The sequence below is a fragment of the Castor canadensis genome, chromosome 13 (assembly GCF_047511655.1).
Source record: "Castor canadensis chromosome 13, mCasCan1.hap1v2, whole genome shotgun sequence".
In the NCBI taxonomy this organism is placed as follows: domain Eukaryota; kingdom Metazoa; phylum Chordata; class Mammalia; order Rodentia; family Castoridae; genus Castor; species Castor canadensis.
In genome coordinates, this window is record NC_133398.1 from 89,997,644 (window position 1) to 90,016,011 (window position 18,368).

Below are 18,368 nucleotides of genomic sequence, written 5' to 3' on the forward strand. Positions count from 1 at the left end.
AATGATACTAACACTCTTTTCTCTAGCTATACATTTTGATTTGAAATAAATCACATGCAAGTAAGTAGATGATACAGTAAGAGTATAATAGACAAGTAACCTGGACTGGGGAGCAAGATTAAAAGGATGTCACTAACAAATATTTTGACAAATGAAAATGAAGAGTCCCTTTAATTGAATGGAGTTCACGTGTTTGATTATAAAATCCACAATGTACCCCAGCAAGAATGGAACATAAATTTGTCACATGAGTTAGTGAAAGACAGACTTAGTCTTAAAAGACTATTAGTAATTTTGCAACTTTGAAGAATGCAAGTATTGTAGCTAATAATGTACTAATACTTTATTTTTCAAACACCTTTAGTTTAAAAAAAATTCTTGAACATAAGCTCAAACACATAAGGAGAACTTGTTAAATATTTAGCAAAAAAAATAAGTTGTTTTCAAAGATGTTTGTCTTGGATAAATAGTTTCATTAATCTGGGTTGGTTTTGTTTTGTTTGTGGTTCTGGAATTGAACCCAAGTCTTCATGCATGCTAAGTAATTACTATACCATTAAGTTACACCCCTACCCCTGCTCATGATTTTAAAAAATAATAATAAATAAATAAGACTTCAAATAATACGGGAGGGGGGATTGAGTGGAAAAGAAATTACTCTCAACCCCATCCTGTTGTTATCCTTCCTTCTCAGAAGCAAGTTCTTAATATCCTTCCAGATAGTTTGTGCATTTGAGGTGGCATAAATGGCAGAGGATTTCTCAGCCTCCACAGTGCTGATGCCTTTGGGTGGTTGTAGGATGTCCTATAACCTCTGTGTCCTCAACCTACTAGATGGTAGTAATACCCTCTCCCTTCCTAAATTGTGACAACCAGAAATGTCTCCTGGAGGGAACCACTGGCCTAGATGGTGCTTGTTATTCTGATGTTTCTCTCTGTCTTTTCTGACTTAGAAAAGAGCATACCATATCATACATACTAAGGTTACACTTTGCTTTTTACCCCTAATAATGCAGCTTGAAGATCTTTCCACATCATTGTACAAAGATCTGACTCCTCCTTCATGGCTGCATCTATTCCATTAGACAGGTTAGTTTATTTTACCAGTCCCATGTATTATAGGTCATTTGGGTTGTTTTACTTCCCTGCTGGCACAGGCATCATTCAGTAGCTGTTGCTGTAGCGGATGTCATGTGCCAGGCCCATCCTTCACCAGACCTATAAGCATAGTTTAGCATACCCGTATAACATGCATTCCTGGATGTGGAACTGTTGAGGGTGTGTTCATCATCCCAATCATTGTGCATTGCTAATAGATGTTAGAATGCTATAAATCACTTCAAGTAGTATACTCTCAATAGTTAATAATGAGACTATGGAGAGTTTTCAGTGTTCCGTTGTACTGCTTACATTACAGTATAACAGAATTTCTTACACCTTTCTCCTAAAAATTATTAAATGCTGAGAGATATCACTGTTCCAACTCAATTTGGATAGACTCATGTCTAATGTATAAGTTGACCAAACAAAACAGGAAGTTAACTTTGTAAATTTGAGGGATGTTTATTTGTATTGACTCTACAAAGGTATAATTTGTAGCAGGAGCAATCCCTTTTCCATACTCCAGTTACCTAAAGCTATGCTTTCACATAGTCTTAAATATCTGTATCCATTCCTAATATTTGGACTTCTGCTTACTAGAGTCTAATTGTTTTCAAAAATAAAAACTGAGGCCAGGCACCAGTGACTCATGTCTATAATCCTAGCTACTCAGGAGGCAGAGATCAGGAGGATCGTGGTTCAAAGCCAGTCCAGGCAAATAGTTCACAAGGCCCTATCTCAAAAAAACCCATCACAATAAAGGGCTGGTGGAGAGGCTCAAGGTATAGGCCCTGAGATCAAACCCCAGTATGGAAAAATAAATAAATAAATAAATAAAAACTAATTTAAACAAATCCTTATTATATGTGCTCTGGAAATTCAATTCAGTATTTTATTATTATTATTTCTGAATATGTGAAATTCCCTCTTGTTTTTTAAACTGTCACTCTATAAAGATAAAGAAAGCATCTCCCTTGATGACTGCTTTCCTGGAGCAGCACACTGTGCTTTTCAGATAATCAGGTCCCCTGGTGAAATAATACTAAGATGATAATACTGTAGACTGCATACCTAAATGAAAAATCAAAGCTCGAAGATAGAGAATGTAGGTAGATGTGCTAGAAAATTGCACTAGATTCAAAAAGTGCTCTTTGATTACTTTTTTTTTGGTGGCAGGGAGGAGCAATGGTGGCAGTGGGATTGGGCATTGAATCCAGGGCCTGGAATATGCTAAGCACATTCGCTAACACTGAGCGACACCCCGACCCCAGTTTTAAACTTTGTATGTCTGTATTCTCTGCCATCTCTTGCTTTTTGATATTTGAGAATATTTATACAGGTGTGCCCTAGAATTAAAGCTTATTAATAGAGGTGGCATGATTCCCAGGTGACGTTTTATGAACCTTGGTGACCATATAATGGGGAACATTCCAAGACCATCTCTCAGAATGAGGTAGAATAAATACGTTCTTAAGAAAGTACAAATTTTAAAGAAGGCATCTCTGCCATCAGATAGTTTTCCTTTGCTTTTTAAAACGTAAGTAGCAAGGTATGACAGCACATGCCTCTAATTTGAGAGGATGAAACAGAAGCATCACAAGTTCATGGGCAGCATAGGCTACATAGTGAAACCTTGTCTCAAACAAAAAAGAAACAACAAAACAGGGATTTTTTCATTTGCAATTAAAATTCTTCTATTAAAAATGTTATTTCCAACCTAGATGTTTAATAGTAACTATCAAGCAATTAACAAGGCTGGGAGAGTGCTTGCCGACCATGGTCAGTGCCCTGGCTTCACTCCCCAGCAACAAAAAAAGAAGAGGTAGTTAATATACATGGGTATGTGGGATGTGATGTGGACATTAGTTGCCAATGATAATTATGAAAGTTAATTCCATAAGAAAATGATGTCATCTGTGTATCAGAAAAACAGAATTAAAATATTTGTTTCTACTATAAAAACTATGTTGAGATTGTATATGTAACCTTTTTTTTGTTTTGATATTTTTTGGATCCCTAGTAGTGAATTATTGTTAAATTTCTAAAATGCTTGCTCCCCTGTGGAAACAGTAAAGATGCCCCACAACTGATGAGTGGATTAAGAAAATGTGGCATTTATGTACAATGAAATTTTATTCAGCCATAAAAAAGAATGAAATTTTATCATTTGCAGGTAAATGGATGGAACTGAAGAATATCATCTTATGTGAAATTAGCCAGGTGCAGAAAGCCAAAGCTGCATGTTTTCTCTCATATGTCGAATATAGGCCCAGTACAAATATAAGCAATATTATATATGCATAGAAATATATACAGAACTTGTATCCAAAAGTGGCACTGGCAGAGGAGACCAAGGGAGGAAGAAAAGAAGAAAAGAAAGATAGGGAATAATTATGAAGTAATTCATATCTGTGTAGGTATAATACACCAGGAAACACACTGAAAACTATTAAACAACACAGAAAGTTCAGTGGTGGGGTTACTTTGACTTAAGTACAATGCATGTACAGATATACTACCATGGCAAAAATTCCACCAAATCTAAACACCAAAGAACAAGAATAAAAAAAGGCCATGCTAATGGGAGGGTACTAGCAGGAGAGGGAGGTTAAAAGAAGGAAGTAAGGAAGGTGAATATGGTTGATGTACTTTATATATAAGAATGAACATAGAATTTTTAAACCTGTTTAAATCACCATAAGAAGGGTACTAAGGTAGAAAGGAAAAAAATGAAAAGGATGAATCAATTTGGGTATAGTACACATATACAGTGAAACTCCCTGTATAGCTATCTTAAACAAACAAAAATGTCTCTTTTTCAAAAACAGAGGACAGAAAGGCAAATATAAGTCTTTTCTGGGGTTTGGCACTAGTGAGATGGGAGGATATAAAGAAAAGGTGTAGAGGGTGAGTGTGGTGGAAATATTATGTACTAATGTATGAAAATGGAAAAATGAGACCTGCTGAAACTAGTCTAAGAATGGGAGGAGGGGGTAAAGGAGAATGATGGAGGAGGTGAATTTAGCTAAGATATATTGTAAGCACTTTTGTAAATGTCACAATGTACCCCCAGTACAACAATATGATAGTTTAAATAAATAAATAAATAAATAAATAAAATGCTGTTCCCCATTGCATTTATACTTCCTAGAGGGAAATTCTATAACCAGAATGCTAGTATTTCTTTTTTAGCTTATGAGGCTTATGAGAGAATAAATGTTAATGATAAATGGCTAAGGTTTTCATTAGTATAATTACTTAATCTGTACTACTTTAAAACTAAGTTTATGTTTTCAATTCTTTTTCAAATAAGTGTGAAAGTTGGTATAACCAGGGGCTCTAATGGCCTTTCTTACACTCTGGAATAATGAAAACAAAAGGAGATTCTGAGAAAGGAGCTGTTCAAGATGGTGAGTTTTTGACAGACTTGTTCTGGGCACTTTGTTTTGCTTAACACTTTTTGCCTTGTGTAAAATGAAGAAAACTATAATGATAATAGTAGGAATTGTATAAATAGTACCTACTATGTGCCAGGTGATTTTTGATGAACTTTCATATATTATGTGAAGCAACAAAGTAAGGGTGATACCTTGTCATTCCTGTTTTCTGGTGAGGAAACTGAGGCATGGAGAGGTTGAACAGGTTCCCCAAGATCACACAGTGAGAAGGAGACTAGTGAAAACTTGAACTAAATCCATTTTCTCCAGAGGCTGTTCTTTTATTACGTGATAGGTGACTGGATAAGTTGTTTATGGTTTCATCTCTGAAAAGTCATCATCATGTCCAGAAAGGTTTGTTTGTTTATTTGTTGAGACAAGGTTTCTTTCTCTTGTGTAGCTCAGGCTGGCCTGGATCTTGTCATCCTCATTCCTAAGTTTCTGGAGTGCTTGGATAACAGCTGTGTCCCACCATGCCTGGCTTGTATCTTTCCATTGTCATCTTGTGGAGATTTCATGTAAATAAAATAAATTTAAGACTTAGAGCTGGGGGTAAGAGTCACCATTGGAGGAGCTCAGGGGTAGGAGGGTGGTTGACACTTTGCTTTTCATTTCAGACTTGATGTTCTGACCTTCACAGATTCCATGAGACCTAACATGCTTTGTGAAGGCCTTCTCAAACAGCTCAAGCAAGTCCTATTCTTGCAACTGAAAACTGTACCCAGCTCCAACATATTCACGGTGAACTCTGTAACTCACTGATATGCCCTTGGAGAAACTTTCCAAAGTAAAAAGAATGGACTCAGTTCCTAGAGGGAGAGCATGTAGGCAAGGTGGTGAGACCTGCCCTCTGCTGACCAGGGTATGGAGCTGGGCTGCTTTGCTGAGAAACAGTGATGGAGCAGGAGGAGCCCAGGCAGGGCCTTCCCTGCCCCTGGTTCCCTTCTAGGCCCCATGGTGGCCTCCAGAGCTGGCTGGAGGTCTCTGCCCAGAGTCCCTGCAGCTCCTCCTTCCCCATTAAGGCTCTAGCTCTTTAGAGAGATCTCGTGGAGATACTGTAGCCAATGACTTGAAAATACATACATTATAACCTGGAAGTTCCACTTGTCAGGATCCATCTTAAACCACGACATTTACAGACACAAATGTTCCCTTCAGCGCTGGTGTGGGTATGAAAAGTCAGAAACAACAGGCTGATGAGTCAATTAGAAATGGCAGCCAGGGAAAATGCACAGGGACCAGACTAGGCCATGTCTCCAGTAGGGACAGAAGATGACAGAAGAGCTCATGTTCCTGACATGTTCCCCACATAGCCACCAAGAGTCACCAAGTTCAGTACACACAGGGTTGCCAGTGTTTCTGGGTGGAAGGACTGTGTTCTTTATTCTCCTCATTTTACTATAAGAATTAATTCTTGTCATTCACCAAATACCCTGAATACATGAGTGCAAGTGTGTAGGATTTAATATGATAACAATATTCACATAATTAAAAATATTCACAGCATTAAAAAACATTCAAATAGCAATCCACTTAGTGGGGAAGTAAAAGATTTTCAAAATTCTGCCCACCAGAGGTGATCATCATTCATAGTTAAGTGGGTCTTCTCTTAGGCTGTGCCTTTCTCATGTGTCTGATTCATTTATATTCATGTCTATGTGCAGGTTAATATCATAGATACATTGTTTTAAAAAACACCTAGTTCCTAGACATGCTGAATATATCTATATCCTCTTTTACCAGAACAGTTTCTTTGACTTCTTTCCTTGAGAGTGAGGATAGACCTACCTCATCAGCCACACAGTATGCTGTAGTACTTGAGTACCAGGTTTATCCATCCATCCCCTCTACATGGATGTTACAGTGGGCTCCAATTCCTTGCACTTCAATAATGCTGTGAAGAGTAGTCTTACAAGGACATCTTGAAAAGTTGTGCAACTCTCTATGTGGGATGAATCCTTAGCATTAGAAGTCCTAGGTAAAGAAACACATTTAGACCTTTGATGGATTCTAAATGATGCACACAATTCTCATAAGAGAGGAGTTCCCATGATCGCATCTCCCAGGGAATCCCTGGGTCTCTTCCTCCCACATGCTCACAAGTGCTCCTCAGCAGTAGCCTTCAAACCTGCCAACTGTACACATTCTCAGGAATGTGTACATTTGTGTATCATCCTGATGATCTGACTTTTTCTGGCCATATGCAGTGAATCCCTTTTGGATTGCAGGACATTGTCCTTTGTCCCTGTACACATGGACTCCTGAGGGTTCTGTATGCCCCATATATGAAGCTTTGTTTGCCATGGGTTCTGTAGACCACTTTTCCCTCTGGGGTTTGTCTTTCTACCTTCCCACATTGTCTGTTGTTTGCTTTGACAGTGAGTGGAGTGAGCTGTTTCCTTTGTGACTTCTGATACTCACATCATAGAAAAGCACTTCCAACCCTAGGAGGATGAAAATACCAACTTGAAGCTTTCCTTTTTTACAGAGGGACTTTGTTCCATCTGGAATTTCCCTTTATAACAAAATGCAAAATGAATCAGACTCTTCCAATACTATCTAGGCAAACCGAAATCTGCTGGAAGTGATGTGAAAAATCCAGATTAGGGAAATCACAGAGACAGAAAGTTCTGGGCTGCCAGGGACTAGCAGGCAGAATATGGGGAGGGACCACTCAGTGGTACAGGATTAAGGAAAATGTTCTTAAATATATACCAATGATGGCTACACAACTTCAAGAATGCTGTAATGCCACTGAACTAAACATTTTAGAAAGGGGAAATCTTATATTTTCTTGAAAGGAAACTTTTAAGAATAAATACATATAACCAGAAAGGTTATAAATACATATAATAAAGAAAAGAAAGAATAAATACATATAACCAGAAAGAAAAACAAACACAATTGTAGGGGAGTGAAAGGGCAGGACTGGGACAGGAGTTGGCCCAAGGTAGAGCTCAGCTGCTAGCGCTGGCTGAGGAGCCACTGGGAGCTCCAATTATGGAGCTGGTAGCCAGGATGTTTGTGATGCTGGCTTTCACTCTAGACCAAGGTGTTTCTCTTGATGGACATGGAAATGAGAATGAGCACAACCCTCTAGCACATGTTAGCATAAGGTCAAGCCCTAGGTCAGCCCTATCCTGAAGTTCCTATCCAGTGTTGCAATAATCCTAGGAGGCTGGTTCCTCTTGGCTCCTGTGATTGAGAGGAGCAGACTGAGGCTCTGAGACATGCCAGGGATGTTCCCAGAAATCAGGCTCCATCACAGTGAGCCTCATAGGATAGGGCTCACTTTCCCAGCATTGGGACTTGCCTGGAGACAAAGGGGAAATTGTGCTATACAGGTTGGGTCGTGAAGCAGTGGCTGTCCAGAAAAACAGGCACCAGAGGCTATAGCATCTCCTTCAGTGTGTTCCTTACACCATCCACACAATGAAGGTCTCCTCCAGGATCATGGGTCACCCATTTTCTGTCTGGGGTGAGGCAGTGGAGAGGCAGCCAGTGGCCAAACTATGACCCACCAGGAGGGTTGGGGGCTGGATCTCAGACCAAACTGAAAAACCCTTAGTTTCTTTTTACCATGGTGGGACAGGAGAAAGCCCCTGCTTCAAAATGTTTGTTAGTGCTGTTGTGGAATTACAGAAGGGAATTGTGAAAAATAGCTGTACCTCAAGGTGCATCCCAACAAAACATCCCACTCTAAAGATAAGAAAACAGAGGCTGATCCTGGGTTGGTAGGGTCCATATGTGAAGATATATGAGGACATTTGTTTCCTCCGGTGTTGTGGGAATGGTTCTGGGAAGGAATGAGGTCCAGTTGCCACAGCTGTAAAAGGCTGATTAGTTGTGGTCACCACCTCGCTTGTGGAGTAGCAAGAGGCCCCTGATGTTTTGGGTAAACCCAGACCTACTACTCTGATGATATGAAAGGCCTGGATAAGGTGTAGAAGGATTCAGGCCACTAACACATGAATAGTTGAGTCCAGAAGTTCAAATGATGTGAGAAGACAAAATGCAAAATGATCCCAATGAGGTGAAACAATGTCAATGTCACTCTTCCCCCCAAATGTGGACAGTGACCTTGCACATGGTCAAGGTGGAGGCTGGGCAGAGGATGGGACTGGGGGAGGAGATGGGACCCATATTCCTTTGTGACTAGCACTGTGGCCCCTCCATCTAGAGCATCTCCCTGCCTGCTATCACAGGACCAACAAGAATGATTTTTTTTTCCTCTAATAGGAAAGGGTATAAATAAGGGCAGAGGAAAAAAACCCTATAAGATCAGAGATTTCTAAGACTTTCAGTGCTTTGTAGGATTCATTCACCAGGAATGCCAAAGAAAAAAAAAAGGGCCTCATAAGCAATTATTTTTTGGAATAGGACTTCAATTTCCCAGGAAATAAGAGCAAGAGATGCCAAATGGGACTGCACCAAATTAACAAGTTCCTGCACATCAAAAAAAGAGCTACCAGAATCAAAAGTCAAACCAAAGAATGGGAGAAAATCTTCACCAGGTATTCAACAGATAAGGGATTAAAATCCAGTATATAAAATGTTTCAAAAAAACTAAACAGCAAAGAACAAATAATCCAATTAATAAATGGGGAAACAAATTGAACAGAGAGTTGTCAGAAGAAGAAATGCAAATGGCCTATAAATGCATGAAGATATGGTCAATATCCTTAGTCATAAAGGAAATGCAAATCAAAACCCCCAGTCAGACTGCAATCATCAAGAAAACAAACTATAAATGCTTTCAAGGATGTGGAGGGGGAAAGGAACCCTCATACAGTTGATAGGAATGTAAACTAGTTCAATTGCTGTGGAAATCAGTATGGAACCTTCTCTAAAAATTAAATTAGGGCTGGAGGAGATGCTCAAGTGGTAGAATGCCTGCCCACCAAGCCTGAGACCCTGAGTTCAAACCCCAGTCCACCAAAAAAGAAAAATTAAAACTGTTCTTACCCTATGACCCACCATAACACTTTTAGATATACACTGAAGGAATGTAAATCAATATACATAAGAAATGCCTGCTACCCATTTTTATTGCAGTTCTCTTCACAATCACTAAACTATGGAAATAGCCAAAGTGCTCAACAACCAATTATTGGATAAACAAAATATTATCTATATTTATGTATATACACACACCATATAATATTACTCAGCCTCAAGAAAAATGAAAGTATGTTATTTGCGGAAAAATGAATAGAACTGAGATCATTATTCTGAGCAAGATAAACCAAGTTCAAAAGGCTAAATATCAAATGTTCTCACTCATTTGTGAAGTGAGGTGGAAAATGATGATGATGATGGTGATGATGATGATGATAAAATGGGACATGAATGTATATGGCAGACTGCTTTCGGGAGATCAGGAGATGAGGGGAGGGGAAAGGAAAAGATACTGATGGGTGAAGAAGATGGAAATATGGTACATATCTACATATGAAGACAGCATAGCGAAACCCACCAAACACTGAAGAAAGAGGGAGTTGGGGAATGGAAATGTAAGGGAGGGAGTGAGCATGTTCAAGGTGTACTGTGGCAATTATCACAATGAAATCCCCATATTACTAATGGATGCTAATTCAAAACTAAAATATTTTAAAAAAAACAGTCGTTCTTGTTATATTTTGATGCCTGAGAGATCAGGAAACACAAAAGCCTGTGATTTTAAGATGAATGGTAAGTACTTGGTGTGTCACTTGAGTCTCAAGGTAGAGGCATATGGGCCAGAGACAGGCTCTACCCACAGTCAATACAGCCAGCCTGAGCAGTGCAGCCTGGGAAGCAAGCAGAGAAAGATGGAGGTTTGGGGGTAAGATGAATCTGGATTTGAATAATGGTTTCTGTTATTTTGTAGCCATGTGACCTGACACAGTTTAGGTAATTTCTCAGAGCCCCTTCTCTAGAACATTCTGGGTATTAGAGGAATTTGATGAACTAACTACAAAAATATCATCCTACTAAAAGTAGATGCTCAATACATTGGAGTTTTTGTCACTTTTATGCATTCCCCTCTTCCAGATGGGATAATATGCTAATGGGAAATCAATCAAAGCTTAGGGAAATGGGGAGTTCCATACAATTAGGGAGTCAGTGTCCCATATTAAAATCTAGGGGAAAATTGCTATATTTCCTTCAAATAAATGATATAGTAACATAAATAAACACAATAACCATAAGTTATTTGTAAATACAACCATATAGAGAAATGTAATTTCCTTAGCAGCTGATTACCTATGAAGAAATATGCCTCAACCAGGTTGCTGTTTTGCAAAGCCAGTAGAAGCTGAATCTCCTGGGCCCTAATGGACCTCACCAGACTGGAGAGAGCAGTGGAGGGACATCCACCTACCCTCAACCTCCTTGAAGATGCCAAGTGGACATTCTCCAACCCTCAATCTCCTTTGAGATGCCAAATCCATGCCGGTACAACAGTGTAGGTGTTGTCTGTACTAGTATAAACCAAGAGTCACAAAATAATGGCCTTTAGAGGTTGGGCTGATAATGGAGTCCTGCTCCTTTTCACCTCCTAAGTCAATGTGGGATGGTCCTCTGTTGCTCCCCTACAAAGGATTCAGTGAAGGCCACATTTCTTATCAATGATGGCTTTGAATTCAACCTTCAGCTGGGTAAGGGCTCCATACCAACAATTCTTCAGGTTAAAATTCTCCCCTTAATTGATTACCTGATTAGAATATTATTTCTTACCATTTACTTTGTTATGGTTTTGATATATTTATATAAAATGGAATTTCACTCAGCCACAAAGAAGAATGAAATTTTGTCATTTGCAGGTAAATGGGTAGAACTAAAGAACATCATCTTACGAGAAATTAGCCAGACTCAGAAGGCCAAAAGCTGCATGTTCTCTTTTATATGTGGAATACAAATGCAGCAATGTTATGAAACACTGGTCACACTAAGGGGAGGTCACACACAGGAGAGGTAGGGAAACTCAGAACTTGAATATGGTTGATATATTCTCTATACAAGAGTGAATATAAAAATCAGCTGAAAGTACCATAAAAAAGGGACTATGGTAGAATGAAGAAAATCAGAGGAGATAAACAAATTGGGGTTATAATACATATATAGTTGGAAATACCACAAGGAAACTGTGTAGTTTTCTTTGTCTCAAATAAGCTAAAATGTCATTTTAAAAATCTTTTCTCTTTCTTCTTCTACAAAATCAGAGATGAAGAGGGTGGAACAGGTCCTGCCCAGGGGGGAGAGCTGGCACCAGTGGAAGGCAGGAGATGATGGGAAAGGGGATAGGAGGTGAATACTGGTGCAAAAAAATGAGTACACATGTATGTAAATGCAAAAAAAAAAGGAATGGGGGAGGGGGAAGATAAAGGAGACTGGTGGAATGGGAGAATTTATATTTGTTACATTGTAAGAACCTGTGTGAAGGCCATAATGTACCCCACCCAGCACAACAACAGAGGGAAAAAATTTTTTAAAAATTAAACACACACACACACACACACACAAAATAAATAAGCAAATACAGTATCTCCTAAAAGGCTCATATATAAAACCCTTTTGGTCTCCAGATGGTGGCACTATCTGGGAGACTCTGGGGACTTTAGGAGATGGGACCTAGCTAGAAGTAGTTGATCACTGGGGTAGGGAGCTGTCTTTGGGGACTGCATCTTGTGTTGGACCTCTCTCTGTTCTCCTACTGTTTCCTGTTCGTCATGGATGTGAACCTCCTCCTCACGCCCCTGGCACCATGATGATCAGCCTTGCATTGGGACCAAAGGAAAGACAACCTCTTACTCTTGAACTAAAACTCTGGAACTATGAGTTAAAATAAATAATTTCTTCCTTTAAATTGTTTTCTCAGGTATTTTGATCACAGAGACATAAAAAGTTCAATAACACTTGCAATTCTCAAACTTTTCATTATAAAATACCCATTTGTTGTTCTTCATGGAGTTCTTTGTTGTTTTGTTTGCTTGTGTTTTTGTTTATTTTGGGAGCTAGGGATCACACCCAAGGCTTTGTGCATGATAAGTACATGTTCTACCATTGAGCTATGTCTCCAGCCCCGATTCCATGTCTTGAAGTAGCTCTTATTTCTGTATTTCTAACACAGGCCCTCGTGAAGCTAATTCTGCAGCTCTGCAGACCACATTTGAATAGCAAGGATTTAAATTATTTTCTCTCCAGAAGAACTGGGTTGTATTAAGTGATAATTCATGTCTGTTTTTTTGCTAAGCACCCACTATGTTGTTCAGGTTTTCTGGTCAGCATAAGATAGATACCTGTTTTGCTGATGAGAGATGATATAATTCCAAGGTCAAGACAGTTTGCCTGGTAGTTTTAACTTTGTAAGTGCTTGGTTTGATGGAGTGACTCCAGTGGTAAGAGCACCTGCCTAGAAAGTATGAGGTCCTGAATTCAAAGCCCGGTACCTCCAAAAACAATAAAGAAAATCCAAAACTTTGTAAGTGTTCTACAGGTAGCGGTCCCTCATCTGAAGTGCTTGGGAGTAGAAGTGTTTTGGCATTTCAAGTGTTTCTTTTATTTTAAATATTTGCATATGCTGTGTATCCCTGCTATCTCAGAGATGGGACTCAAGTCTAAACACGAAATTTAAGTTTTATATGCATCCTATACATGTAATCTGAAAGTAATTTGGGGTGTGGTACTGGGGATTGCATACAAGGCAAGTATTATAGCACTGAGCCACACCCTTACCCTTTTATTTCTTTTGGGTTTTGGCATTTTGAGACAGTGTCTCACTGTGTAACCCAGGCTAGTCTCAAGTTCAAGATCCTCTTACCTAAACCAACCAGGATTATAGGCTTACATAACTACACCTGCCTCCTGCAGGTAATTTTATACAATACTTTTTAGTGCACCAAAACCTATCACTTGAGGTCAGGTGTAGAGTTTTCCATTTGTGACATAATTCGGCATGTAAGAAATTTCAGATTTTGGAACATTTTGGATTTCAGACTTTGGGATTAGGGATACTCAACCTTTATATGATTTCCTTTGGCTGTTTTAAATATTGAAAATATTTCAAGGTCCCTTAAGTGCACTTCCATTGTGTAGTTTGATAGCTGGGTTCCCTCATTGGACCAGGAATCCTGGAGGAACCAGAAGTGATTCTCATTCTACCCTTTTGAACCAGAGTCTTCCCAATTACAAAGACTATGTTTGATATCTCCAAAAGACATGAAGACATAAAAGAAAGTGAAAGTCTCCTGTGGGCCTTTCTTCTTGAATGGCCACTAAGGTAGCACAGGGCCTGGCCCTGTTCTCTTGGGATTTTTCCTCTATTTAATTGTGGCTGTGATTTTTAAAAAAACCATAAAATTTAACATTTTATCATATATTCAGTGGCTTTAAGTACATCTCATTGTTTTGCAACCATCACCACCACCTATTTCCAGAACTTCCATCCTCCCAAATTGAAACTCTGATCCCATTAAACATTAATTTCTCATCATTCTCCTACCTTCTGGCAACCACAAATCTATTTCCTATCTATTACCTTGATTACTCTCAGTATATAATCTAAATGGAATAGTATAATATTTGTCCTTTTTGTTTGGTTAAGAGAAAGTCTTTTAAATCTCTTCTTGTTCATCTGCAGGAGCCTATGGATTTAATACTGCCAGTGTTGCTATCCTTCAAACAAGCAAACTTGATGGAACTCTTACATACTGTACTTTGAGATATGTCGGCTAATAGCTTCTTATGGACAATGAATGTGGGACATTTCTGAGAAAAGCATCCAAAGTTGCACACTGCACTGACTTCACTGAAGTTCTTCATGAGGACTCTGAGGAGATACATTATGAGGTATAGTGAAATCAGTTAAATGTGTGGGGCTGCCCTCCCTGTGATCACGGAATTATGTCAGGGTAATCCATTCGGTGCTACAACAAGCCTTTCTTATTCCTTATCTTCTTATTTTCCAGTATTCCATCCATTATTCATTCATTCCACAAAAACTTATTTCCAAGAATAGCTACAACTACAGAACTTTCCCAAACCTGGGAGATTCCAAATCCTCTATGGCTCTGGATCTTGCATATATAATTTGCTTTAAAAAAAAAAAGAGTAAAATTTGGAAGACTGCAGAAGGAGAAGGCTGTTATAAATGTAGTGACTACCCCTCTTGGGACCCTCAGGTGGAGACTGGATAGACTCATCAGGTATTTCAGAAGAGATGTATACACAATAAAACGCAGGATGAGCTATATCTCCCCATGCCTACCAATTTGGGAATCTGTCATTGTTTGACATTTCTGTTTAAAAGGTAAACTTTTTATAGTAGAGAAAGACAGCATTTATTTAAAACAAAGCAACTAAGCATTAAGTCATTTTACAGAGGAGAAAACCCAGACCGTATTAGGAAATCATGCTATTTTTTTTTCTTAACCTGGCAAACCTCTATATTTTCATTTTTGTTTGTTTTATAAAACATTTGATTATTGATCTTTTGGGGGGAATTTGATACATTTCTACTATATTATAACAGACTTTGAGATTGATCTGGGGATATAGGTCTGTGGTAGAGTGCTTGTCTAGCACGCTTAAGGTCCTGAGTTTGATCCTCACCATTGACAGAAGCAAACAAACAAACAAAACCAGAGCCATTACTCTCCTAGATTTGTCACCATTCACTGGGTCATTTCTATGATACTGTAAGGATTCAGCTCTTCCTGCAGAGGTTCAAGAAAAGGACTTTTAAAAAGTGTGTCAATTCTTTCTGTATGTTTATGAAAAACTCATCATTCATACTCATTATCTTCTTAGGATGAGTGATAACCTAAAGTTGATTAATTGGCTGGCTATGTGAAATGCCTTCCTTTCTTGGCCACTGTCTCTCACTAGACCTTTGATAGCCTTTGAGGCTACTGAAACCCTAGGTGATGCCATCTATACACATACTTTCCTTCTCTGTATCTCAATTGTTAAAATACCACAAAAATCTAAACAATAATTATTTTTTCCTCCTATTAGAGAAAAACTACAGAACAATATGAAGTGAGTGTTTTAAAGGTGAATAAAAAAACTTAGGCATGTAAGGGATCAAAATTAATTACTTGACAATCCACTGCTATCTCTTACTACTCTTGTGTCTGCAATCATTAGTTTGCATTATTTTTTAATTTATAATGTAGTTTAACTTATTATATTTCAAACAGTACCATTTCAACATGTTATTTACATGTTATTTGTATGTTTTTTGAGTGATGTCTTCCAAACTTCACGTCTTGAGAACATTCAACTGCTCCAAACCACATGCAAGTAGTGGTTACCCTACTAGATGGTGAGCTCTGACTTGATTTTTCATTTCCTTTCATATATTTTGCTGGCGATGAATTTTTTGGTGCTGGGATCAAACCCAGGACCTCATGTTAGAGCAGTGCTGTACCATTGAGCTACACCCCTGACCCTGACTTGATCATTAATAACAACAGAAACCTCTCTGTCTAGTCTGCACCTTGAGTATGGTATTCTCTTATCACCACCTTAGTAGGGTTCATCCTCTGCTTCCACACAGTGATGGACCCTGCCAAATCTGATAGGGAAGCCAGTTTATTTGCCAGGAGAATAAATCAGGCAAAAGAAGAAGTGGGAGTTGTCAATAAGCCAATCCCAGGAAGTTCCAAACTCATCCTGCAACTTCCTATGCCTTATTCTGCATCCTGTTCATAAGTGTGGGGGGATCCCCAATGACATAAAGTCAACCACACTGAGGAAAACAAACTGAGGAAACCTCATTCTCTCTTGCTGTGCATCTTGGTAGCACCACCTCTCCAACAGCAGATCTGGACCATCTGTACCTGCATCCAGCAGTGTGTCAGAAAGGTCCAAATCACTCAGCTGAGAACAGAATAAGAATAACTGCAGCTTGGAGTGCAGGTTTCCAGAACCCAGTTAATGGCCATTAGAAGCCTCAGATGTTCAGCCACAGGATGCTGAGAACATCACTGTTTGACCTGATTAGTATTTGATCCAAACAGTGGTTAATGGAATCAGCATTTGACTCTCAATCAGGGGCTGATGTGATCTGAGGCTGATATAATTAATGGTTTTGATCCACTCAGTGGTTGCTATAATCAGTGGGTAATCTGATGAGCAATTTCTATCCAATCAGGGGTTGATCCAATTGGGCTTCAGCAAATCAGGGCTGATGTGTCAGTGACTGATATGATCTACCTTAGGTTGAGTGGGTTAACCCAAACCTGGGGATAATTTCTTTTACAAAGTTCTTTTACAACTTCTCCTGCTTCTTCTGTTCTGTGTGGAAGTTTCCACTAGAGCTAAGAGATGTTGAAACCCTGCAGGGGCAGTTGATCTGACTGTAAAGTCCATTTCTCTATCCTCTGCAGGCAGCATTTCTCCAGCTTGTTTTACCATTCCTCATGAAAGTACAGGTGGCCTCCTTGAATGTTTTCTTATTTTACACACATGGTTCTGTTAGTTTAGCTATGAGCTCTTTAAATTTTTACTCTCTTTTTTACTCCAAAAGCACAGTTTCTTTTCCATAATGAGTTGAGCAAATTTCCATAATTCCATAATGGGCAAATTTAGCAGTCACTCAGGATAAATTTTCTGGCAGCCAGACCTTTCCTTGCTTGTCTGTCATCTACTGCCCCACGCCCCTCCCCAAGACAGAAGACTTGAAATCCAGCCCTTTTTGCTTCCTCTGTAATTTCCTGCACCAAATAGGAGGGAGCAGAGCTGTAGAGAGACAGAAAGGGGTCAGAAGAGAGCTGGAGAATCACTGCATTTAGCTGCAATGTTGGCTGTGTGGTTGCCATTCATTATTCTGAGTCTCCCCTCCAACCCCACTGCCAGTGTACACCTGCCGCTTTCTTAGAGTTGTTTACCTCCTGAAGCAGTCTGAGGATCTGGAGGGTGATGGCCAATAAGGCAGCTTGCTTTCTCTTTGTTTTTTCCCCTTTCATCACATCTCTGTGGTTGAAAACCTTAAAGACAACATCTTGATGCTTTCCTGCAGGATTGAAAATGTTTTCCCATCTCCCAAACTTCAAATTGCCAGCAAAAAGGCACAGGTTTCTTCCCATCTCTCAGACCTCCGCTCAGGCATCCCTGACTATCCTCCTTGGCCTGGCACTTAGGAAATTAGCCTAGGACAAGCTGCCTTTCTTTGCCTCTCCTGTCCGTCAGGAGTGGCAAAAGCCCAAATGCCTTCAAGGACATTGTCGCATCTGGGTGATCACCAATTTGTAATTGCATGCAATGGGTTTGTACCTTCAGGAGTACAAGGCCAAAACAAGCAAGTCAAGTCATTCTATCCAAATACCTCCTTCTAGCATTAATCCAAAACTCATAGTCTTATCTGAGACTCAAAGCAAACTTCTTGTAGTTGTGAGTCATTTTAGAGGCTGGAGGTGCAAACAGCATGACAGGTTCTAGCTGCATCTCACTATGGTGGAGCCCATGTTTACCTCTATGTCCAGTAAAAAGCCACCACTGCATCTCCCAAAATGAATGCAAGCCTGTAACCTGCTTTGCTCCAGACAGTTCTAGTATATGCCTATTGTTCTAACAAAATTATTGGCATTGTTCACATTTATTCCTAGAAGTGACCATGCTTGGCTGATAAATGATATGGCTTATTTATTATTATATCAATATCAAAATATATGTGAGGTTTGCTGTAGTTAACAAATTCTGTTTAAATCATTAACTTTTTTATACTCATGTTTGTACAAGCATTTTCACAGTGTACACAAACTAAGTGTCCATTGACAAATTAATAGATAAGGAAAATGTGATACATACATATAGTAGGATATTACTGAGGATTAAGAACTATAG

The 18,368-nt window shown here is 39.1% G+C and overlaps 1 protein-coding gene across 9 annotated transcripts in view; it reads left to right on the forward strand.

The window, feature by feature from the left end:
• Window positions 1-18,368, forward strand: part of C13H9orf153 (chromosome 13 C9orf153 homolog) — a 128,691-nt gene that overhangs the window by 76,850 nt on the left and 33,473 nt on the right. For 7 of the 9 annotated variants that reach the window (XM_074052248.1, XM_074052242.1, XM_074052244.1 and 4 more), the window contains one exon: window positions 14,161-14,369. The gene's annotated coding sequence lies outside the window, so the exon portion shown is untranslated. Of the gene's footprint in view, window positions 1-591; window positions 10,987-14,160; window positions 14,370-14,488; window positions 18,073-18,368 lie in introns of those variants that run through there. The other 2 variants (XR_012440494.1, XM_074052247.1) reach the window with 2 other exon arrangements.